Source organism: Thermobia domestica, chromosome 10 (assembly GCF_964235325.1).
Source record: "Thermobia domestica chromosome 10, izTheDome1.hap1.1, whole genome shotgun sequence".
Taxonomy (NCBI): Eukaryota; Metazoa; Arthropoda; class Insecta; order Zygentoma; family Lepismatidae; genus Thermobia; species Thermobia domestica.
The window spans coordinates 60698813-60725226 of NC_137463.1; the positions used below are offsets into that span (position 1 = coordinate 60698813).

At 37.2% G+C, this 26414-nt stretch overlaps 1 long non-coding RNA gene across 1 annotated transcript; it reads right to left on the minus strand.

Moving 5' to 3' along the window:
- LOC145661993 (uncharacterized) lies at positions 1–25693 on the minus strand. Its single transcript, XR_014126929.1, has 2 exons — positions 25592–25693; positions 1–293 (listed from the first exon to the last, which is right to left on the minus strand). It is a non-coding gene; the product is annotated as an uncharacterized LOC145661993 (long non-coding RNA).
- Positions 25694–26414: the final 721 nt, after the last annotated feature.

Below are 26414 nucleotides of genomic sequence, written 5' to 3' on the forward strand. Positions count from 1 at the left end.
TAAACACATAACTCATAATCTTCTGGTCTTGAAGATAATTGTGAAAGCTACCGTATCTCCGGTAAAGTACGGCGTTCCGGTGAAATCAGCAATGAAGAGACTAATGGAGATAATTTATTCAAAAAATTTTCCCAGACAGAAACAGGTGACTCTGGCAGTAGAGGCTGAGGCTGTTTAATAGCTGAAAGAAGTGGAAACATTGCTAGAAGAGGTCTCTCAGGAGTTTCCGTAGGTGATGCCAGACTTCTACCACCCAAAGACAACTCAAATTCCAGCAACTTTCCAAAACTGACCTGAAATGTCAAAGATAAAATAACAACATCTTAATAAAATAACATTTCAGTAGCAAACACTCATAATTATTTAAAATTTTAACTTATAAACTCCATAATATACATAGCCGACAGCAATATTCTGCATGCCAGATTCTAAAGTTGTAAATTGCGTGTCATAACATCGGCTTCTATCACCGTATTTCAGCTTTTCACGGAAGGGCCATAAGGTAAATTCTGAACGTATCAAAAAAATAGAAGGAATGTTTATTACTCGTATACAACAAAGTACATATTTCAAACTAAAGAGAAAACCAAGAGAAAATCTTTTCATTAATTAAATTGATAAAATCATTAGTTACTTATGTCTGTCTTGAACTTTAAAAAGTTATCCGTACAGACAGATTAGATTCGATGTTACCATTGTTTGTCATGGTCATATAAGAATTGCGAAGTACAAGAAGAGATAGTTACTTCGTTTGTGATATATACTAACCAGGAATACATCTAAGAGTACTTATACTCTTTAAAATTTACTACTTTCTATTATCTATATTATATTAACCTAAATAAGAAAAAAACTAACACATAACCAATGTTAATAGATTAAGGGACATGTCAACTTTGCATTTTATTTTTATGTATTGATGAGGAATAATTTGTGTATGTTCGTCCCTATATAATTTGTTTAATTTTAAAGAATACTAATGAATACTGCTCGCTTTATTGCCAACATCTGGTAGAACTAGCTAAAGATATACCACATTGACTTGACACCTAGCGTTCTGTTCCAAGCGTTGCTATCGGCTGAAGGAATTCCACTCCCATTCGTCATCCACTCTCTCGCTTAGCAACAGCTCAACCCTTATTGGCTCAACGCGTGGGTGTGAGCTTTAGTTCGCATTTTTGCCACGGATCAAGACATTTTGGCAGCACTATAGTAACAGAATTCTCATCAGATATCGAAACAAAGACTTTTTCTCTAAAATTTAGATATTCTTATCTTCAATTTCATGTGTGTAATATAAATTTTCTTTTTTTTAAATAGATAGTTTAATACAGGGGAAAGTCCTAAAAAAAAGTTCATGAAACAAAATCATCGTCGTATTCTGCCATTTTGACAGGTCACTTGCCGCAACTGAGAAACTTTCCATGCCCCACGGTCTTCCGCTAACCTCTTCGTCTTCACGCACGATTTTTCTGTTTTCATATCGTCCATTAAATGTAGTCTCCTTTACTTCCTTCCTCTCTTTCCTGCCGCCATACCCTCTAACACGTCTTTCATGATTGAGTTCCTTCTTAGCCCATGTCCCAACGAGTTTCTCTCCCTCTTTTCAATAATTTCTAAAACTGTTCTTTTCTCCTCCACCATTCCAAACACTCTCTAATTCGTTTACCGCCCGACCCAGCTAATTTTCTTCATTGTTTTCCACAACCACATTTAGAAAACTTCGAGTCATTTTCCATCATTTTTGCGTAATGTCCATGTTTCTGACCCATACAGTACAATACTCCACATGAATCATTTTATGAGTCCTTTTCTCAACTCTACATTCAACGTCCCACAAAATGGTCTTTTCTTCCTGGCTTCTTTCGCCATTCTTATCCTTGCTTTTATTTCACGTTCGCACTTCATATCATCAAAGTGGTTTATTGATTTTAAGAAAGTCGATGAAAATTAGTTGAAACATTTTGAACCAGAAACAAATGATATGTTATTTTTGTTTTTGTATTTTAGGTTTTGTATTGTAAGTTCGAGGTTATTCAACACCGAGGTTATGGAGAACATTATTTACTTATTAACGTGGAATCTGAACCACAACCAGGACTTGAATTTGGTTCGTTTAATGGTGTACAGAACAACATGTAAGGTGAACTATCATGGTTAAGGCACTATTTTTCTCCAAGAGACCTGCATTACAGAACCACGCCACAGCCTACAAATGTTTTACAAGACTAACACACATTGATCAAGGCTGTTGATCAAAGTTGAAGGCTATAACCCAAGGCAGAAGTGGGAAGGTTGAAGACTATAAACCAAGGCAGAATTGGGAAGGTTGAAGGCTGTAACCCAAGGCAGAAGTGGGAAGGTTGAAGGCTGTAACCCGAGACGGAAGTGAAAAATTGAAGGGTGCAACGCGAGGCGAAAGTGAGAAGGTTAAAGGCTGTAACCCGAGGTGGAAGTGAGAAGGTTGAAGGCTGTAACCCGAGACGGAAGTGAAAAGTTGAAGGGTGCAACGCGAGGCGAAAGTGAGAAGGTTAAAGGTTGTAACCCGAGGTGGAAGTGAGAAGGTTGAAGGCTGTAACCCGAGACGGAAGTGAAAAATTGAAGGGTGCAACGCGAGGCGAAAGTGAGAAGGTTAAAGGTTGTAACCCGAGGTGGAAGTGAGAAGGTTGAAGGCTGTAACCCGAGACGGAAGTGAAAAGTTGAAGGGTGCAACGCGAGGCGAAAGTGAGAAGGTTAAAGGCTGTAACCCGAGGTGGAAGTGAGAAGGTTGAAGGCTGTAACCCGAGACGGAAGTGAAAAATTGAAGGGTGCAACGCGAGGTGAAAGTGAGAAGGTTAAAGGCTGTAACCCGAGGTGGAAGTGAGAAGGTTGAAGGCTGTAACCCGAGACGGAAGTGAAAAGTTGAAGGGTGCAACGCGAGGTGAAAGTGGGAAGGTTAAAGGCTGTAACCCTAGGCGAAAGTGGGAAGGTTAAAGGGTGTAACCCGAGGTGGAAGTGAGAAGGTTGAAGGCTGCAACCAGAAGCAAAATTGGGAAGGTTGAAAGCTCAAACCATCAAGGAAGTTTATTATTTATTTATTTTGGGAGATGGCATTTCTGAAGAGTTTACAGGGGTCATTTAGAAAGAAGTGGATTAGAACAGCGTATTCTAGGGTGAGTGATATATTTTTTCATAAAATACCAAGGAAATCAATAGATATATTTTCCAGAAAATCATCGAAATGAAACATTTCTGTGCCATAAAACTTCTCTAAAACATGACGAAAACTTAATTGTGTTCATTTACAGACATAAATGAAATGTTTACTTATGACAGAGGAGCTCACGAGGACGTCATGACGCAAAATCCGTCATTGAAACTTTTGGGGGAATGAAAATGAGGCATATGAAAGAAAGTCACTTTCAATTAATGCTGTACCTTGAGGTGAGTTACTGGAGATCTAACCATTAAGAAAGCTTAAAAGTAGATACGTAACGAACCTTGTAGAAGATAGGAAACCTCTGTTATACGAATCGGATACAAACAAAATCGTTAGAGACATTTACGATAAAAGGTATCATTTAAAAATGAACATTCCACAAGAAAACTCTACTCCATTTGGAGTTTCTCAAGACAAATTGCTTGTCATAGTTATTACCTAGGTATATGATTAATTATTAAAGAAATAATCATGAAATATGACAAAAATATTTGAATTTCTTTTTTCTTTTCTTTCCTTTCTTCTTTTTTAGAAACTCAATTCTTCTGAAAATTCTATTTAAGAAAATCTCTGGGAAGTTCAAAATTGGTTACTGTGCATTGAATTATCTAAGTGGAGAGACTCCAGGCCTTGAACACAAACCGAGAAAGGAACGGCTAAATAGATACTACATCGTTTAATCACTCTTTATTTTTAAGCATTTTTCTTTTAATCATCCAAAGAGAAATCTTGCATTGTGCTGCAAGGTTGTTAATGAAATATTTACACAGTATTCATGAAGTACAAGCAAAATTGTGCATGCATGCTAAATGTAAGTAGAAATGAAAATTTGGAATAATTCGAGAAACGTCTCCCCGAACAAAATCCCTTTTCGGAAATTTTACGCAATCATGGAACGGCTCCAGCTAAAATTTCAAGACTCAAACAATGTACTTTAAAAAAATACTACGGCATATAGGTAATGTGTGTGCCAAATTTCACTGCGATACCTCTTATACATACTACTATGAAGGATATAAATATTCTCCTATCCTGTTTGACAATACAAAATTTCACAGAACATGGCTAAATCAAACAAAATATACATAAAACATACACTTCCTATTTCTTAAGCGCTACTTGTACGAAAAATGAAATGAAATCTTTGAGTTTTACGTCCTACGGTTATGCAGGTTAGGCTAAAGGAGACGGTGATGATGAGTAATGAAAGTGGTGGAATAAAGAAAGTGGTAGGAAACGGGAGAACCCCGAGAAAACCCACGCACGTTGTTTGTCCACCACAAAGTCCACATGGCGCGAGCTAGGATCGAACCAAGGACCCCAAGCACAAGAGGTGAACGCTCTACCACTGAGATACCATGGCCCGAATTATGATAGGGTTGGTGGCCTGAGGATGTTGCAGGAAGTGGTAAAATATCTGGTAAACATAAAGTCCCTTCCTTACTGCGAGAGCTTTCGCTGTCCGAACCAAAGTCTTCATCAACTTTCCCTTCATCTGTATCAAATCCTTCGAGATCTTTGTGTATTTCGGATGAGGGAAGGAACAACACAATTGCTTTCGAAGTAATATTGTCAGAGAATTGAACCCAAATACAGCACTTTTATTTTTCTGATATTACCATGTAAAACATCCAAAATTACCTAAATCATTAACATTTATTTATACAAATAACACAAACCAGCTTCTCAAAAACATACATTCTTTGTTACCGAAAATCAACTCTCGTTCGAAGCAGAATAATGCGAGAAGCAAAAACTTCCTAAATACACAGAGGAAAAGGGAAGAAGAGAGGAAGCATCAACGTTCATTTGTGCATAACCACCACCGATACCGATAACAATGATTTTAAAAAAATAAATAAAACTCCTTCCTTTGAGGTCCAAAAACAGCCACAACAGAGGTTTGGGGGCATGGATATGTTAGGGGGCCAAGTCATTAAAAATCCTCTTAGAAATATCGAAATCGCGTTTTTTGTATTAATAAATAGCATTTTGTATTGAAGTCTGGAGGGGTTACCAAAAGTGTAGGGAGCTCGGCCCCCCAGCTTCCCACTGGTTATGGGTCTGCTTCCTTTCTGTTGCCGTTCAAAAGAATAGAGATGATGTATTGCCACCCTCTTACAAATCATATGACTCTGTTTCAAGCAGGCCCGTAGCCAGCCCAAAAATGTACGGGGGGGAAAGATCCACCATATTATTATAGTTTATCACCATGTTATAGTTCATTTGCAAGAATACCGTGAAGATTTTAAGGGGATCCGGCACCCTAGTCTACCCCGTGGATACGGGTCTGGTTTCAAGGCTAAACTTCAAGTAACGTTCGGTCTCCTTTAGCCTAATGGACATAAACATGCGGCGTTAAACTAAAAATCTTCATTTTTTACAAGTAATATCATTATCCCTTATTTTTCCCCCTTTTACAACAATACCTTTCTTGTTATATCTCCGAGAAATTATACAGATAAAAACTTCACCTTCAAGCAGTCAAGCGTAAAAGCGCGTGTACAGTCCGCAGCAAAAAAATCTGCAACATGAGCATATAAGTTTATTGTGAAGCTACGCCTAACAGCGCAGGGAATCAACATAACGCCTAAGGGGCACGAATCACGCCAGGAGAAACCTCTACGTCCTTCCCTGCACACTATTTTGGAACAAAAGACTTCGTCGTTTCACAATAAACTTATATGCTCATGTTGCAGTTTTTTTTCTTTTTCTGCGGACTGTACCAGCGAATTATTAAAAGTGCCATTAAATTGTTCTGAACATTTAATGCATTATCTTTAATATTCTGCAATATTCTTAAATAATTGTCATGGTATATGTGTTATTCTTATTATTCTACATTATTTTTAAGGTGCCGGTGAAGACTCCACTATCGCTAATAGATGACAGAACGGTTTCCTTATATTTCTAACGTACTTTTTGTGGGGAGTGACAACATTTAACGACAATCCAATCGAATTTTAAAAAGCCAATATTTAGTCTTTTACTGAAAACAAAGTGGATCACTAATCAGAGAACATTTTGTCCAGATCTTTGATATTTTGTTTCGATCCTTTGTTGACAATTTCATTTTTGGAACATGTACTTTCATTCTAAAACAAAATGCTTCAAGATTATAAACAGTATCACGGATTATTCTTGGTGGATTAATGATTTAATTTGTTTTTGGTCGAAGTTTAAAAATTGATCTCTTGAATTTGATTGAATTACTTTTGACTATTGTCACTCCATTCGAAATACATCTGAATGGTGTCTTCACGTTGTGCCTACTTCCCGTTATGCCTACAGGCCCTCCAGCACTTTGTAGAAAATATTTTTAATGATCTTATCTGTAGGCAGAACGGTAATTCCCGTTGTGCCTACTTCCCGTTCTGCCTACTCTTTCGAGACGGGGAATTCTGTGCAGGGAGGGATCTTTTCTAGGGATTTTTTCTTTAGTAATTCTAATAGATTCTGTAAGAAGAATAACTATTCCTTTAAATTTCATCATATATTTTAAATGTTATCTTACTTGCTCTTCTCAGAAAAAATGACTAGGTACAGTTTTGTTATTAGCAGCGTTATTCACGTCTACTTTAGTAGAGATGTGTTTTTTTAATACTTACAGAGAAATGGAAAATTAATTGATTCAGTTACAAGAAAATAAACTTATTTCGGTCTAATATCAAGTCATTTCACAACAAAATTTTATTCAGTTTTCCAGTAGTTCATCTCCAACATTCTAAGGCTCGCAGTACGTAATAGGTGCTACAGTTCACATCCTCAAAATATATTTGGCCATATATTAAACAAACAATGCAAGAAGATGCATAATTCGGTCTCTTTTCTTTTTCTAAAAAAAGCCTTTGTCTTCTACATCACAGATCTTTTTCCGGCATCACCTCTATATATGATCAGGTGCTTTGTCCTCTATACATGATTCTGTATTACACGCAATATGTCGTACTTATATTGTAAAAAAAGAAAAAAATGGGACCGCAATGGCTCAGGGGTAGAGCGTTCACCTCTGGTGCATGGGGTCCATGGTTCGATCCCAGCTCGAGCCAGGTGAGCTTTGTGGTGGACAAACACCGTGTGCGTTGGTTTTCTCGGTGTTCTACCGTTTTCTCCTACTTTCCACTATTTCATTCATTTCTCATCATCACCGTCTCCTTTAGCCTAGCCAGCATTACCGTAGGACGTAAAACTTAAAAATTTCATTTCATTTCATTTATACTGTCAATGTAAATACTAAATACCACATATCGTCAATATACCCAATGTAATTTAAATAAAGATCTCATAATCGTTGTTCAAAATGTAAACAGTATGCAACCACATCTATGTAAGCCATCAAGCCTATTACACGTGGTTCCAGCCTTCCTAATAATCGTAAATATCTGTGATTTTATTCTGTATGTGACCACACAAATAGCATTTTAATTTCGATTATTTTACGGTAAAAATATTCTGTGAAATGTAATGGAAATTCAGAAGGAGCCTTCTTTGCGAATTTCTCAGAGTTTTCATTCTCACCGTCGTGAGTAATCCGATTGGGTAGAGAAGCGTGATTATCTAAGCAAACTCATCACCAACAAAACGCCGAACACGTATTTCATATTTGGGGCAGACTTTTCCGTTTCTATTTTGTTTATTGCCTTCTAAGAAAGAGGAAGACTATCGTAGGATGCTGCTTCTCATTAAAGATGCGGCTTCTGCAAATGGTCTTTCCTTTAATCCTACTACAGTGATTATAGACTTTGAAAGAGCGGTAATCAATGCCGTTACTGGTGTTTTTCCGGATGCAGCCATTCGTGGGTGTTTCTTCCATTACACCCAATGTTTATGGAGGAAAGTTCAGTCATTGGGGTTGTCCACTTTTTATGAAGAAGACAAAGAGGTCAGGAAGTGGATAAGACGTGCTGCTGCACTACCACTTGTGCCAGTGGAGCAAGTGGGTGACATGTTCCTGCATCTCCAGGAAAATGCCCCGGAAGTACAAAACGCAGAGAAGTTTCATGACTATTTAGTCGAAACATGGCTGGACGATGCAGACGCCATTTTCACAAAGTAAGTACGATATAGTAGTTACCTTATTTTCTACGCTATTTCACTATCTGTTTTTCGTTTGATTTTTTTTTTTTTTCAAATATATGTGGTTTTCGTTTGGGAAACGAAATCTACGTTAGCAGTGATTAGTATTTCATATATAGGCCTACTCATTCGGTCATTTTAGTCCTTTATGTTTTTCCATTAGTTTCGTTTGTCATTGTTGTATTGCCTATGTGTTCTACAATTGTGAGCTCAGAAGTGTCTGGATATGAAATGGTGCATAGTGTCTTTAATGGAGTGTGGTAAGCGTAATTATTATTCTCATTCCATAAAAAATCATTTCTGAGATCTGCATGCCAATACGAAATTTTAATCTGCTCATACCAGAGATCTGAAATTAACTCTATACTAGTGTAATGATTACAAAACTGAATACTTATAAATTTACCGTGTTACTAACAACAAACAACAGACGTTATCCTTAACGTTATCTACGACAGACGTTAACATGCAACTTCCAATCGTTGTTGAATGTCTATTGTCAAGCTTTGATTTGTTTTATGTAATTAATGTTTCTCTCTTTTCCAGAGATATATGGAACCAATATGATAATGTTGAGGGAAGAACAAATAATGTTGTAGAGGGCTGGCACTCTAAATTAAACAGAAAACTGACAAGAGAACATCCAAATATTTTTACATTTGTACAGCTGTTGCAGCAAGAACAGAGTGAGTGTATGCTGATGTTGGAGGTAGGAAAAAAGCCGAAGGAACCAAAGCTGAAATATAAGCGAATTGAACAAAAAATAAAATCATTGAAGGCACGTCTGGAATCACATGTAATAGACTTGGTGGCTTACACAGATGCAGTTGCATACTGTTTGCATTTAGAACAGTGATGGTGAGATGTTTTAAATATATTGGCTATATTAACGATATATGGTATTAACATTGACGATATGTAGTATTTACATTGACAATATAAGTATATGTAACATTGCATGTAGTATAGAATCGTGTTAGAAGACAAATTACCTGTTAAGGTAATGCCAAAGAAGGAGCAGTGATGTAAAAGACAAAGGCTCTTTTTTTTTCAAAAGGGCCGCCTTATGCATCCTCTTGCATTGTTTGTTTAATGTATGGCCGAACATGTCTTGAGGATGTGAATTGTGGCACTTTTTAGTACTGCAAGCCTTAGTATGCTGGAGATAAACTACTGGAAAACCGATTAAAATTCGGTTGTGAAATGAATTGATATTAGCCCGAAGTAAGTCTGTTTCGTGTTCGTTTCAGATACAATGTCAAACGGGTTACTGGCAACTGAATCAATCAATTCGAGGAAAGAGATATGATGGAGACAAACACTCTTTTTAAAGGCCGCCTTATGCATCCTCTTGCGTTGTTTGTTTAATAGTTGGCCAGACATGTCTTGGGGATGTGAACTGTGGCATTTTTTAGTACTGCAAGTCTTAGCATGCTGGAGGTAAACTACTGGAAACCCAAATAAAATTTTGTTCTGAAATTGCTTGATATTAGATCTTTTTTTTTTTTTTTTTTTTTTTTTTTAATGTTTGTTTCACATACAATGTCTAACATTCTTGCAACTGAGTCAACCAATTTTCCATGTATGATGAAACTTGTAGAGGTGGTGGTTGTTTTTACAGAAGCTTTTAGAAATACTAAAGAAATATTCCCTACAAAAATTCCTCCCTGCACATAATTCCCCGTCTCGAAAGAGTAGGCACAACGGGAAGTAGGCACAACGGGAATTACCGTTCTGCCTAGAGATAAGATAATTAAAAATATTTTCTTTAAAGTGCTGGAGGGTCTGTAGGCAGAACGGGAAGTAGGCACAACGGGAATGAACCATCTGAATAATAGGGATAACGTGCTGCCATCTATAGGCGATAGTTCAACCTTTACAACCACTTTAACTAGTTCTTCCGCCCCGAGTCTCTTGACCCATCATCATTAAACAGCGACACATTAAAATATGTTCGAGCCCAAAGAATAGCATATATTAATTGTTATTTTCTGTCCTGCATCCATGAACAAAATGAGACTGGTTGTAGTATTAAACCATGCCTTACGAAGTACATGTAATCAGGTTATTAGATGGCCAAACATGCGGTTATACAAATATTAACGTTTAAATCTAAATATGGTTAATGTTCTTGCCCTATTTTGAAACAATTAAATTAAAACAATGTAGTTTTTGAATTGCAATTAAATGAAATGAAATCTTTTAAGTTTTACGTCCCATGGTTATGCCGGTTAGGCTAAAGGAGACGGTGATGATGAGAGATGAGTGAAATGGTGGAATGAAGAAAGTAGGAGGAAACGGGAGAACCCCGAGAAAACCCACGAGCACGGTGTGTGTCCACCACAAAGTTCACTTGGCGGGGGCTGGGATCGAACCCGGGACCCCAAGCACCAGAGGTGACGAATTGCAATTAATTGCAATTAAGTTACTAGAGTAGTTTTAAATTGGCAAATTGTCTCCGCACTTTAACATTCGGTAGCTTTGGAAGAAACATCGATTAGCTCCAGGTAGGCAAGTGATAGCACAGGTTACTACTATATTTTTGTGACTGCTTATGACGAATATTAAAATTAACGTGACGCATAGACTAAAACGAACGTTTATTCAGGTGGTGCTGCGCTTTCACAACTTGTGTAGCGGCGTCAATTTCTGCATAGCTTTGGAAGGTCGTTCAGTTAGTCTACGTGTTTCCTTTCCAAATAGTCAAGTGAAGACCTCAGTAAAAATATCCAGACCCTGGTAAGTCCAAGCTAACTTTCGGGGCTCAAGACCCTCGGCCCCTTCAGGATCAGAGCCTATGCATGAACGCTACGCCCCTGCTGACTCAATAAAAGACGACGTAACGTTCTAAAGCCCACCCAATAATCAGTGGCGGATCTAGAAGGTGAGAACTGGGAAGAGGCAGCCAGAGCCCAGACTATGATACATGAGTTTACAAGTTTTCATGGGTCCTGCAGGAGTTTCCAACTTTTTAACTCTTTCCCGGTGAATATTATGATTGGGTTGGACGTTGACATTGTGAACCTTAAGTCCGCATTGCATAACAGTTTACACATTGCATAACAGAAAAATTGCAACTGGAACTGTATCTAATGTTTTAAAAAAAATCCAATAAAGATTAATCGGCAACGTTTACAATAAACTTCTAAAAAAAAAAAATTGTTAGTAAAAAACTTCCTATGTTTAGTTCCGCCAAGTCTCTTAGGTTAAGTTCTATTCCCCTAATTTGTTAGGTTAAATTCAGTTCACTTTCAAAAAACTCCTTTAGGTTGATCTTCCAAAATTCTAACCCCTAGAATACTAACAACACGATCCAATATACTCGTAAACTTCTGTTACTCTTTTATTGTTTCTCAACTGGTACACTCAAAATTCTCTCTTACCATCATACTTTACAATTAACAACAAGTCTATCAAACTCAAACGTCAATAAATCTGTTCTTGAATCAACCCCAACTTTACTACATTTTACAAATCAACCTAAAACTGTCCCACATCTCTTTTCTTCCTTTTTTTTTTTTTTTTTTTTTTTTTTTTTTTTGCTAGTGCTTTATTATTTTCTCAACGATTACAACCTACTCTTATAAACGCCTATATTTTCTACTCTTAACAAAAATAAAATTACTTTTGTCACTCAAAAAACTCCCGATCTCGGACTGGATCCGCCACTGCCAATAATGGGAAAAATGAAATCTCTTTTAAGTAATTTGCTTATCACTATTCACCCACTTTTTGTGCATGATTTTGTAATTCCTGTCTTTGCAGCAAAATAAGTACGACAAATTTCCAAAGATTATTACAAATGAAGTAAAATACATAACAAATTAATTTTCTATCTAAGAAATGCCTACTGTATGCGAAAAATAGAAGAAATGACGATGCAAAGAACAAAGTCTATACACATATTTCTTGAGGATTAATTGTAACTCTTTTCCAAAGTAGAACGTTTTCGTGGCCATATGATTAACATACGCATCTTCGTCGTGGGAGACCCGGAATCGTTTCTCGGTGGGAGTTCATGTAGTTCGAATTCATGTTAATCTTTAGGTCTATGTTTCATATAGCCTCGGTGCTTAACGGAACGCTGAATTCCAAATCAACCAACCAATCGTTTCAAAAATAATCTAAAAATAATATTAAGTCTTTGTTCTATATTTTAAAAAGAATACTTACTTGTATTGTTAAAACGCTGAGACAACTGAATAATGCGATGTACTTTTTCACCATTTTTCACCGTCTTTTCCGTAAAGTAGAACTGTGTTAGAAATCTAAATACTGTGTGATATTGTCTGCTGAATTGCTGTTTTTTGTCTGTATATGCATTATACACCAATTGTTCTACTAAGCTGTAATGTATTGATCAATTGATGTTGAAATGGAGATTACATTCAATGTATGATTAGCAAATTGAGGTCGATTCAACACACAAAGTAAGAAACTAGGTATCGTACTTTAAGAACAAATTTTACTTGAAAGAGTCTGTCGCAAAGCTTCAACTCTATGTAAACAACGAAAGTTGCACTTAGACAAATTTTTGCGCCCATTTTTGGAGACAAAATTCATTTGTATTTTCCTATCATTTCTTCATCTTTCTAAAAGAGTCTCCTGTAAATTATTTTAACTAAAGATAATAGCTTTGTCGCACCCAAAAATCATCAGCAAAAAAATTCCGGTTCCCCCAAAAAAACATTACCAAAAGTCGCTCGTACGTAAGAGTTTTAGTGACACAAACTAGATATTACAGGAACGCAGACCCTTTAATCAGTAGAAAGAACTGAAATGGAAGATGAAAAGAAATGAAATGTCTAGTTTTATATGTTATGGTTTTGCTCTTGAGCCTAAAGGAGATGGATAATTTGAATAATTATGATAGAAAAATAAAATGAAATCTATAAGTTTTATGTCCCATGCTTATGCTGGGTAGGCTAAAGGAGATGGTGATGATGAAAAATGAATGAAATGGTGTAATGAAGAAAGTGGGAGGAAACGGGAGAACCCGGAGAAAACCCACGCACACGGTGTTCGTCCACCACAAAGTCCACGTGGCACGAGCTGGAATTGAACCAAGGACCCCAAACACAAGAAGTGAACGCTTTACCACTGAGCCACAGTGGCCCGAATTATGATAGAGTTGGTAGCATAAGATTGTTCAAAGAAATGGTAAAATATCTGGTAAACCTACCTGACATAGCTTGCAATATAACCAGGGACCCTTCGCACCAGAGGTGAGCGCTCTACCATTGTCTTAATGCCATACGATTTTATGTCTTCAGATTTTATGTCGATTTTGTAAATGTAATGCAGTCACTGTTGGTATTGATTTTACATTGATATTGGAAGGACAGTTTTCCTTCACAACTCTTTACATTATTGAATATACCTTCAAATAAAGGGATATTTAATTATAGAATATTAAGCTAGGAGTCATTGCTTGATAATTAAATTTCGTGATTGCTTTCGAAAACACGATTCCATTTCTAACTTGCTTCTAAAGTATGTGTCCAGGATCTAAAAGAAATCAAAGGTACTTCCATCCAAGAATATCTGTGAAATAATGAAGCAATACTTGCTTAATACAATTCATAATGACATGGTTCTTTGGTTCCTTGACTGCAATTTATAATTTATTTTCAGCACCGAAGCTATATCAGACGGACCCTACTGTTAAAGTTATATCTTCCTGCTTTGGGTTTTACCCTTAGGTTCAATCCTCAGTCAGCCGTATACAAGGCGTGTAAGCTACTTGACCACAAAGAAACATTACTCAGGTTTTAAGGTGTTCTTTTTTTCACGAACCAAAACGCCTTCATATATTTACCCTGTCTGTCAGTGTGTCCGTCTGTACTTAAGACAAAGATATGTTTATTTGTGTTTCCGACGAGGAGACAAAACTCTTAAAAACTGATTGATGGATTACAGTATCAAATTTTGACCAGGAGAAAGAGGGTCATGAAATAGATATCGAGTTCGTTGATAGAAGTGATCTACGCACTGGAATTGGAAGAAATGAACCAGGCCACTATAGAGTGAAAACGGTAATAGATTGCGAGAAACGGTTTTCTGGCAATCGCTTAACCCTTTCGGGATTAGAGTTTTTTGGGGTATTTTTTAGACTTTCAGTCAAGCAGCTACTGCATCGTCACTATTTATCCTAGGATCATGGTTCATACCTCATTCTCTTTAAAATGGAGCTGGCTTTCAAATGGTATCACTTGCATGCCCATATCTTATACCAGGAAAGGGAAAAGTGATGTCAAAGGGAAAATTTCGGGGGGAAATTTTTTTCACACTTTGGGCCTCTCTGGAGCGGCCCTGTGTGAACGTAGAGATCTCAAAAGAAATCTGATAAATAGTACTTGATAGACTAAATGTGTGTATCAAATTTCAAGTTCCTATCTTGAATAGTAAGGGCGAGAGAAATTTTATCAAGAATTCCCACAATGCCCCGAATTACCGCAAAAGACCATGATCTCAGGTAAAAAATTTCCTGAGACATCCCTAATTACCCTAGGATTATAATCCGCCCATCATTCTCTTCAGAATAGAACTGCCTTTCAGGCGGTAAGACTCACGTGTCTCCATCATATATGCAAGGCGGGAAAATCCCGAAGAAAGGGATTTTTTGGTCTAAATAACCCTTTTTTCAACATTTGCCTCTCTGGATCCCCCTGTTTTAACGCAGAAATCTGGTAAATACTACTCGGTGGACTGAATGTTTGTGCAAAATTTCAATCTTCTACGTGCAAAAATAAGCCCGCCAAAAAATAATGAACATAGGCTTAATAAGAGAAAATATATATTTTAAAATTATGACGTCATCACCTCCTATGTCTGGACACAGGAAGGTGTGAAACGATACGTAAGGTTTTCTACAATGCCTCTGGACTTGAAAAACAAAAGAAAACTGGACGAAAAAGCTCAAATAGAAGAGTCATAACGCAATGTACCATGAAACAAACAACCGTATGGTACAAATTGTACCATAGAATTCCCAAAGGGTTAAGAGAGACAAAAATAATATTAAATCTCCATATAATAATATTAACTCTACTAAAACTGTAAATTTAGTTCAACACAATTTCAATATTGACTTAAATAAGGGATAAAATAAGAACAGAGAGAAGCAGTTTGTTTGGATTGATTTAGCTTTCTAAAATAAATACAATTTTTTCCTCATAACCCTCTATTCAAACAGAAAGTAGCAGAAAACAACAAAATCCGGGTTTAACGTTGATTGCTAAAGTGAAAAAAAAAGGGGGGAATCAGATATAAGAGAAGCGGCTTTCTGCAATCATTTAAGAGTGCCAAAAATATATTTAATCTCCACTCAAATCTCTCCACAAAAATCAAAAGAGAGACAAATCTACTGCCACATCTGACTTCAATATTTTATTGAGAAAATATCACGCCATATAAGTCAAACTTCTTCACATGGTCTGCACGCAAACGCGATCCCAGAAATTTTTGTTGGGAGGGTCCAAGTTTCGAGAGTTCCAATACTACAAGCAACTACGTCTAAGTAATATTGAATGGGTATTATTCTCTACCCGAAAAGACGATAAGTAACTGTAAAATACTTCTATCTATATTATCAGGGAAAAGATGATAAATCTAGGTTATTTTTATAAGAGAAAAAGTACATATGATGTGTAAGATCTAATTATCATGTTACACCAATCATTTCCCTGTTAAACAATATAGCTTTATTAAGAATGTGTACAAATGTATGTTGAGTTAGGAAATTTTCCAAGGCGGGGTGACCGGATCCGGTGAACCCTCCGTGGGTGCGCCACTCTTCACCCATGATACTGACACTTGTTATATTCTATACCTATGAATTCTAATTCTAATCTCCGGCGAAATTAAAATACCACTAATTTTACAGTAATTATGTGATATCTTCAAATAGATAAAAGATAATCGAAATGTGGAACAAGAGCGCCCTAGACAATATTATTTTACATGAGAAACCGTTATCACGATTCACTTATCTGCTTTCGATTTCGAGCTATTTTGAAAATCGGCATTTATTTTCGCGTTTCTAAACAGCTGAAAACGGAAAGCCACTAGGTGACTTGTGATAACGGTACCTCACGCAAAATTAGCGGTATTTTAATTTTGCCGGGATGAAGACTCTTAAATCCCTAGTTTTTAGTTGCTTCTTTTCATCAAAAGATCCAATATATTTCAATCAAAAATTTTCTTGTAGGGCTACGCCTTATATCTGGAGAGCTACATATAGTAGGGTCTATAACCAAACCCAAACTATCACTTAACTCAGAATGATGTGCTTATTCCGTAGAAAATATAATAACTCGATTTAGGGGCCGTTGAAAAAAAATTGTAGTCCCTGACCAATTTTTTAATACAATTTTTTTGGATCACTCCTAAAATTCTTGGTCAAGATCGCAATCTTTTGATCCATTTTTTTTATCATTCATAAAATTCTTGTTTAATATGTATATAGTTTTGTAAACAGGAAGGTTTTATAGAGGCTGAATTAATTGGAGTTTAAAGATCTTTCAGCGCCGAGGTGGTGTGAAACAAGACCTAAGATGTAGAGTAGGATCTTCATCTTGGATTGGTATCTAAAGCAACTCCCCCACCGAGAGTCGAACCTGAGACCAAATGTAGAGAATGTACGATTTTTAGCTCTTCAGCTATAAAGAGGCAATCTACTGGATGAATAGTGCCACTTAAGTAACGGGATAGTACAACTTGCATTCCCGTAGACAGATAAGGCAAGACTTGAAAGTTTAAAAAAGCATACTTAAAAAAGCGAAACCTTATATGACAATGAGATCATTTTTAGCTATTTAAAAAAATAACATTACAGGGCTTTATACGAAACATATTTGAAAGAAAGAATGTGAAAGCTATATTTAGTGGCACTCATCACTTTTAACGATACCATTCTAACACTCATCCGAATAAACCATGATAAAAACTGGGTTAGGGTTGCCGGTCACGGGATTCAAAACCGTGGATGTGACATAAGAGCTAATCATTTATCCACGCTTCCACTGTACGAGTGTACTAATATGCTGAAAATATTTTATTGCGAAGCCTTGACCTACATCCTTTCTCCTAACGTAATTATACAAGTAGGTTCGCTATTAATAAAAACAACAACCCTCAGCATTTCTCTTAAACTATGTACGGATCAGCGAATTTTCCACAAGCATCATCATCGTAACCTTTCTTACTGTTAGCAATAAAATCAACAAAGCTGTAACTGCTAATTTTCAGTTAAGAAAATCCAGTGGAGGAAATATTATGTAAATTTAATTCTCTTTTAATTTGCAGTATTATTAAGGTCTAATCTCAATAAAATAGTGTTTATGAATAAAATACGTGACACCATTATCATCATAGGTATTCTACCATTATTGGCAGGCTATTTTCTTGATTGGCAGGTCACTTGTCGCAACTGAGAAGGTGTCATGTTCCACGATCTTCAGCTAACCTCTTCATCTTCACGATTTTTCTGTTTTGTTATCATCTATCAATTGTAGCCTGCTTCGCCTTCGACCTCGCTTTCCAGCCACCATAACCTCTAGCACGTCCCTCATGATACAGTTCCTTCTTAACCAATGTTCCAACCAGTTTCTCTCCGTCTTCTCAATAATATCCAAAACTGTTCTTTCCTCCTTTAAAATTTCTAACATCTTCTCATTCGTTTTTTCTAGACTCAATTGACTCTCTCCATTTCGGTACCGAGGCAATACGAAACGTACACCTTTGCTTTAAGACGGAATCCACTGAATCCACTGAAATACGTGCAAAATTTTCAAGGGTCTCCCACCTTGGAATCAAACCAAGAATTAAATGTGCAGCAAAGGCACGCTCGCTAGCCAATAGATAAGCGAAGAGTAATGAATGCGAGCTGTGTTATATCAGTAGGACAATGTTATGCTAATAGATCTCCGTGAATTTTCTAAGTGCTTAAAATATTTCAGTTTAACATTCCAAGATTATGCACTTTTTTAGGCTAAGGAAGACGAATGGTTAAAGCAAGTGAATGATGATAGAGTTATTGGTGGAATGAGAAAGTGGGAGGAAACGGTAGACCCCGAGAAAACCCACGGACACAATTTTTTCCACCACAAACTTACTTGACCGGGGATCGAACTAGAGACCCGACGAACCAGAGGGAAGCTCTCTATCATTGAACTACCGTGGCTCCTTCTTGTATTTAAATTACATACTTAATGTTATCTCCTTTCATTCTGGAAGTCCAGGTTTGATTATTAATATGGTTTGCCCCCTCGTCTCATTCATACACTCTGCTGATTGAGGGCTCTGGGGAAAAGTTACAAAGTGGGAAATGTGATAGAATATAAGCTGAAAGTAAGAGAAACAGGACGGGATTATCTCATCTGGATTATCTCCCGAGGCTAAAAAACATACAGATGGTGATCAGAAAAATGGAAACACCTGAACGAAATTGCAACTTACCCGATTAATATGGTGGCGGGCCACTTTTCGCCTTCAGAACAGCCTTGATGTGACGTGGGATGGAGGCATAGAGGTCGTGAATGGTAGCAAGTGGAATTTTACACCATTCCTCGTGCAGTTCATCGGACAGTTCTGTGTGAGAGGATGGAGGTGGAAATCGTCGCCGGAATCGTGTTTCCAAGACGGACCACAGATGTTCAATTATGTTGAGATCTGGGGATTGGGCGGGCCAGGGGAGGTGTTGAACTTCATCCCGATGTTCCTCAAACCACGCTGCAACAACGCCAGTTTGTGAATGGGTGCATTATCATCCTGGAAGATGGCGTCATTGTCCGGGAACAACATCCTGACCATTGGATGCAAGTGGTCTCCTAAAATTGCGACATAATCGTTGGCAGTGATTCGTTCGCTAAGTGTGACCACAAGACTCAATGAAAGCCATGATATGGCGGCCCACAGCATCACCGAGCCGCCGTCATGTTTCACAGTTGGGCGGAGACACTGCAGATCATAAGCTTCTTTGTGCGTTCTCCACACATAAACACGGCCCGTGGTTGGGAATAGGGTGAAGGATGACTCATCCGACCATATCACACGTTTCCAGTTCTCAACGCTCCAAGTTGCATGGTCGCGGCACCATTTGCGGCGTGCGAAAGCGTTATGGTCCCTGATGAGCGGTTTGGCCCGTACAACACGACCCCGTAAGTTCATGTCATGTAATTCGCGGCGGACTGTGATTGTCGAAACAGGGTGGCGGATGTGCTGATTGAGTTCCTCCGTCACTTGCTCCGCAGTGGCACGACGGTTCTGCGTGACAATGCGCTTTAATACCCGGCGTGACCTGTCACTCATGATTTTCTTCCGCCCACTGTTCCGCTTCCCCAATGTGGTTCTCCCGTGTGCTGTGTAGGCCGTCATCACCTTCGACACTGTCCCACGCGACACACCTAACACAGTAGCCACTGCCGTCACACTCACTTCACATAACCGCGCATGAACAATTTGCCCTCTTTGAAAATCTGAGATGTCTTCCATTTTACACTACCACAGTCTGCTGCAGCCACTGGACACTGCTGTTCCACTGCGCCTGACGTAGTATGGAGACCGACCTAACACACCACCACCAGCGGTCCGGCGCTGCGGGCGCAACGACACCACTGCCAACCCATACATCCGACGAGTTGCCAACTACAGGTGTTTCCATTTTTCTGATCACCATTTGTATGTGGCCCCTGCTGACTTCGCCTAATACATTTCTGTGAAAGTACAGTAGGAAAGTTAAGGAAATATGTTTTATATATTAGGTCCTATTTTATTTTATGATGATGATTTTATCTTTATTATTCTTTTTAGATAGACCAAGTCAGTTGAGATTTGGTTGAGATTGGAGGCCCCTGACCAGCTGGTGGCCCGTGTCTATAGCATCCCTAAGCCCCCCCTCATTAATTCGGCTCTGAAGAGGAGAGAGAATAGGGCTAGAATTGAATAACGGTATTAAAGGGTAATTTCTATATCCTCTAGGAGACCAAAACCAAAGAGTTTAACTGGAAACGAAGCTTATAATTTCCAGCACGTGAAGAAAATTATTGATAATCATAAAGTTCGTCAATCAGTACGTTTCTATTCGTTATTACTAACGTCAATTTAACGTTCTTTAAAATATTCATCCCAATTTATAGTATCCTTCTTCGGTATCTTTTAAGTTACATCTTTTCTTTCAATCATTTTCTTCTTCCTCTTCTTCTCTCTTCGCTCACCCACAACACGTACGTTTTGGAACACACGACACAGAAAGATCAACCTCGGTTGACTTTGCTTACGAAATGAGGTTGACTCTGAGAGCCCTAGTGTCTGGTAGGTTAAAACCCATCTCATTAGTGATATGTACACAGAAAAACCCACCACCACCCAACTCATCTCTTTTGTCCTAGCTATCATCATCACCATCATCATCTTAAAAGGGCTCCATTTTTTTTCATCTTCTTAAGTCCGCCTATCTCTCCGCCTTACTTTGCACCACTTTTCCGCGCATCCCTTTCTTTCTTTAAGGACTCACCCACTCACTATTCTTTCTTTCTTTCTACGCCGCATGGCATGGCATACAAACGCCATCCATCAATTGATGAAGGGTATTCGGCTGACAAGTTAAGAAGCCTTTTAACCAAGTAGAAAAAAGAAAAATGAAGGAGAGAAAGACTTTTCATATAGATTATGACAACGGATCAGTGGAGATAAGCATTGGCTCCGTAAATGTTAGAAAAAGGGGGGAAAATGTAAGTCCTCAGAGTTCGAGATTATTATACATACTAGTATAAAGTGGAAAGAAATGTCCCTCCCTTCTCTAATATATACTTACATTAAAACAAGGTAATAGATAGTTAAACGTTACCTTTCATCAATTGATCATCTTTCGTCTTTGGAGTAAGGCCCTTTTTTTTTTCTCTTTCAACTGATATAAAGTCCAAATTTAAGAGTTGGAACCTGTTGCGTGGTCCTTTAATCCAGTTCTCCCGCGTAGTGTAGCGGCTAACGCTTTCGTGTTTGGTGCGAGCGGTCCTGGGTTCGACTCTCGATGAGGACACTCGGTTGGAAAAGTGTGAAAAGCTTTTCCAGGCCAGCCATCCTTGGTTTCCTCATTCATACTAGGCAAATGCAGGATGGCAAGTAATATAGAGGTCTGCACGGCCGGAAATTTTAACCCAAGCCCGGCCCGACCTGTGAATTTATGATGTGAGGCCTGATCCGAATCCCAAGTATCTTTTAGTGTTTATCCCCGAGCCTGGCCCGAGCTCGTGTCATAATCAAATGAACCCGAAATGAGCCCAAATTAGAGAACGCAAAATTGCATTTTTATTTACAGCAATTAGACATTCAATTTTGCAGTTGTGCTTTAAAAGTTCTCTAGAAAGAACGATCCAATAAATATCTTACGGTATATTTACAAAGTTAGGTCCGAAAAAACCCGAGAAATATGGTTGTATATTTGAAAATTTACTGCCCGGGCCCGAAGTGATATATGCTTTGTAGACCGTGCCGGGTCGGCCTTAAGCCGTGCAGACCTCAACCTAACATGGTCCCAGACCGCTTCGTTCCTTCTCTTTCCTTGGATACTATGATCATTAAGGAATGTCATCCCTCATACGTGACGAGCTAACATGGCTATTGGTGCCGAAGGCCCAGAAATCTAATTTCTATCCTAATTCTCAAATTCTTTTGGAGGTGAAATAGTTCGGTGGAGAACAGCCTTCCTGTACTGTGAGAGTTGATCTAACATGATGATCTGTTATCTCGCCAACTGCACAGGTTAATTAAGGTCCCACGTTAATGGTAAGATCTGTCTTTCATCACCTCTGTATTTTACAAGGACGCGAGACAAAAGCTCAACTTAACTTTACGCCAAATTTAGAGCAACTTTCACATATATTGTTTTTTTTTTTTTTTTTTTCAAGTAATGCAATTTGAACAAAAATGCATGCACATGTGAATGTCTTCTACGTAGCATTGAGTGGAAGAGGGAGCTAAACTACATTACGGTTAATTTATTGCTTACGATCGTGCTCACCCGAAACTAAGGCACATTTAAAATTAAGAACGGAAAAGGCAATACTCAAATATACAGGACCTCCCCTATTTATTTATTTTGTGCTGTGTATGATTCTCTTTAATGAAGTCTAATTTTCAGCTTCAAAAACACAGCATATTTCCATTCAGTGTAATATATCTGAAGTTTCTGCTGGAAATGGTATTTAATATCTTGCAAAAGACCAACAACAACTTATAATATTTATGCCTCTTTTAGATATCAGCTCCTCTGTACGCTACATCTCGCTCTGCTCTGCATCTTACATGTATGTGGTCTCGGGTTCGATTCCCGTCCGTTGTAATTTTAACTATCCTCGATGTTCCTGTGCTGGATCTCTTTCTTTATAAGGTTAATGAAAAATAGTGAAATGAAGTAAATAATGATAAATAGTGAAACTAAGCTTCTGGTTAATCAGTTAACTTACAGAGTGATTAAAGTGTTGTACGCTTATCATTGGGTTAAGGGCTCGATTCCCGGCCGCTGCACCTCAATTTTTGCGTCCATCCAACGTCATGAGGCAAACTGGGGAGTCGCATGGAGTCACGTGAATAAAAGACTGACACGCCTGTTAGAGCGACGTAACGCATTGACAATTTGTTCGTCGCTAGACTGGACGTAGTTTAGCCGATCGCTAACAGATGGCGTTGGAGCTGTTCAAGCCCACTGGCTGCTTAATTTCTGTTTAACTAAAACATTGTCCAAACATTAAATGATTTTTTATGAAGTTTGAGTTTTTTAAGTTTGCTGGAAGAGATTATTTATTTATTTCTACACTGTATGTGCAAAAAAAGTACACTGTTAAGCAACAAATTATATCTTATCATTGCATATTTTCTTCTAACGGCGACACAAACACCCCTAACAGTTATGCATATATTAGTAACGGTTTAGGGCATACTACTAGTAAGAAATCATTATAAGCAGCACACACATTTTTGACGTAATTATATAAAAAGCTCATTTTTATAAGCTCGCGAACTGAAGTCCAACTGTAGCTTATCACATATGAAATTAAGACAAAAAGTGCAGCTTATTTTAGCGCCAATAAGTACATCTTAAATTTTGTCTCCTTATAAAAACTGCATACTAATGTAGTTATATAATGACATTTAAATACTTAGGCTCAATAATTCATGTCACTTCGTTTCTAGCGCTAACCAGCCTCTTTCTTTAGAATGAGATCTTCAATGATTGTATTCCCTCTTCTCCTTAGAGGTCTACAGAAGTTAACAACGTCTTTGGCTTTCGTAGCGTTAATCTCAAATTAAGTAAACTTAGGTTAAACAATTGCAAAGTCCGTGATTCAAAAAAATGTTTTCGCAGGGAGGCTGAATATGTATGATTGATATTTAATAAAATAATTGTCATTTTAGACTTTCAAACTGCCATGCATAAGTATGGGAGCTTTATAGATCGACTCTGCCCTAAGTAAAGTAAGTCTTATAGATATATCGTGTTTGCTTTAAGTTGAGGAAATCTTATAGATTGACTATGCCCTAAGTAGGAGAGGTCTTATAAATCGACTCTACTCCAAGTGTGGAAAATATTGTAGATTTACTCTTCTCTAAGTATGAAATATCTTATAAGTAAACTCTGTCTTAAGAAGGGATAGTCTTATAGATCGACTTTGACTTAAGATGGGAAGCCTTACAGATCGACTCTGCCCTAGGTATGGAAAATCTTATAGATCGGCTCTGCCTTACGTACAGGAAGACTCATAGGTCGACTCTACCCTAAGTAGAGCAAATTTTAAAGATCGATTCTGCCCTAAGTAGGACAAATCCTATAAATCGGCTCTACTCTGTGTGGAAAAATATTGTGGATTTGCTCTTCCCTAAGTACGAGATATATTATTGGTCAACTCTGTCTTAAGAAAGGAAGTCTTATACTGTAGATCGACTTTGCTTTAAAATAGGGAACATTATAGATCGACTCTTCCTTAAGTATGAGAAATCTTATGTATTGACACTGTTCTATAGGGGAAAATCTTTATATATCGACCCTGTACTAGGTATGGGCATTCTTATAGAGTGACCGTGTACTAAGTATGAGAAGTCTTATAGATCTACACTACCATAAGTATGGGAAGCCATATACATCAACTATGTACTAAGTATAAGAAGTCTTAAATATTGGAAGTCTTTGTTGATTGATTCTGTCTTAAGTATTGGAAGTCTTGTTGATTGACTTTGCCTTAAGTATAGGAAGCCATATAAATCGAGTATGTTCTAAGTATAAGAAATTTTATAGATTGACTCTGTCTTAAGTATGAGAAGTCTTGTTGATTGACTTTGCTTTAAGTATGGAAAGCATTATAGATCGACTTTGTCATAAGTATTAGCAGTCTTATATATCGACTCTGTACTAAGTAGGGGAGGACTCAGATAGACTTTGCCCTAAGTACAGAATGTCTTATAGGCTAACTCTGCCCTAAGTATGAGGTGATTTATAGATCGACTCTGCCCTGAGTATAATTGATATATTGACTCTGCCCGCCCATCTTTTGGCAAGTATCAGAATGCAAAGCAGTACGGGAAAGAGAATAGATATAATTTTATGAAGTTTCTTCTTAAATATAGATAGATATAAATATGACGTCACAATTTCTGCTTTCATTTTTACCATTTCTCGTTTCAGCACACAATAAGATTTAAAATTTTATTGAATATCCACAGTTTGGAAGTTACACATATGAAACGAAACTAAACTTGTTTTGATATAAAATTCTATTTCATATCTGTCCGTACTCTTATCTTAGTCTAATAATACTGTTACATACGAAGTATATTCACATTGTTCTCAATCACGTTGCATCCACGTGAGAGTGAAAATGTGTTTTGTTATGGTGGATCTCGATATGAGCTTGGATGTAGGTATGTACAAAAGAAAGAGCGAGAGTACGGGAAATCACACACGCTTCTAGAAACTTTTCAATCATTTCAAGGTGACATGTCATTACTTTTATATGGCTGAAGGGAAGACGAAAGTAAGAGCACCTGTTTCCCACTCGTCTCTCGCCCTCCTCTCACACCATCTTCAAAATAAGAAAAATCAATACCAAAACAGTTGAAGATGATATTGAGAAAGAAATAGGGATATCGAAAAGAAGAATTTACTAGTATTGATTATATTCGTATACGTAAAATTTTATGAAAAAAAAAAGCAACTATCATTCTTTCAGTCTCGCTCTTCCTCAAGACAATATGTTCGCTGGAAAAAGAGTCGAGTCTTCTCATATTTTCTTCTTTTCCGTTATATACACTCCTTTATCTCACCTTTGCTCCAGTAGTGTCCTTTATCATATATGGTTCTTTCTCTGTCCTTTCCTACCACCATAAGACTCCACATTCTCTTCTGCATCTGACACTGAAAAGATAGAAGACTAACTTTACATGCAAAGGAAGCAAATTTGTGAAGACTAAGAAAAGTAGAAAGAAAGAAAGAAAAATGGTACGTATTGAAAATATAAGGAAAGCTCAAGACTAATCAATTTATATTTTCGTATCTTTTTCTTTTATTTACTTTCATCTCTATATCTACACTTTTTGTATTGTAATGAAAGAACTCAAAAGTAAAATCTCTAAAAATAATGATTTTATGTATCATATTGTATGGATGCCTTTTTTTTTTTGTTTGTTTTGTAATGAAAAAATTCAAAGGTAAAATCTCTAAAATCATTATTTTATGTATCGTATTGTATGGATGCATTGTTTTTTTATTTTTTGTTTTACAATGAAACAATTCAAAAGCAAAATCTCTAACACCATTATGCTATTGCATGGATGCCAATTTTTTGATTTGTAATGAAAAAAAATCAAAAGTGAAACCTCTAAACTCATGATTCTATGTGTCGTATTGTATGGATGCCAGTTTTTTGTTTTATAATGAAAGAATTCTAAAGTAAAACCTCTAAAATCATGATTCTATGTATCATATTGTATGGATGCCATTTTTTTTGTTGTTGTTGTTTTGTAATAAAATAACTCAAAAGTAAAATCTCTAAAAATCATGATTTTATGTATCATATTGTATGGATGCCATTTTTTTGTTTTGTAATGAGAAAAATAAAAAGTAAAATCTCTAAAATCTTGATTCTAT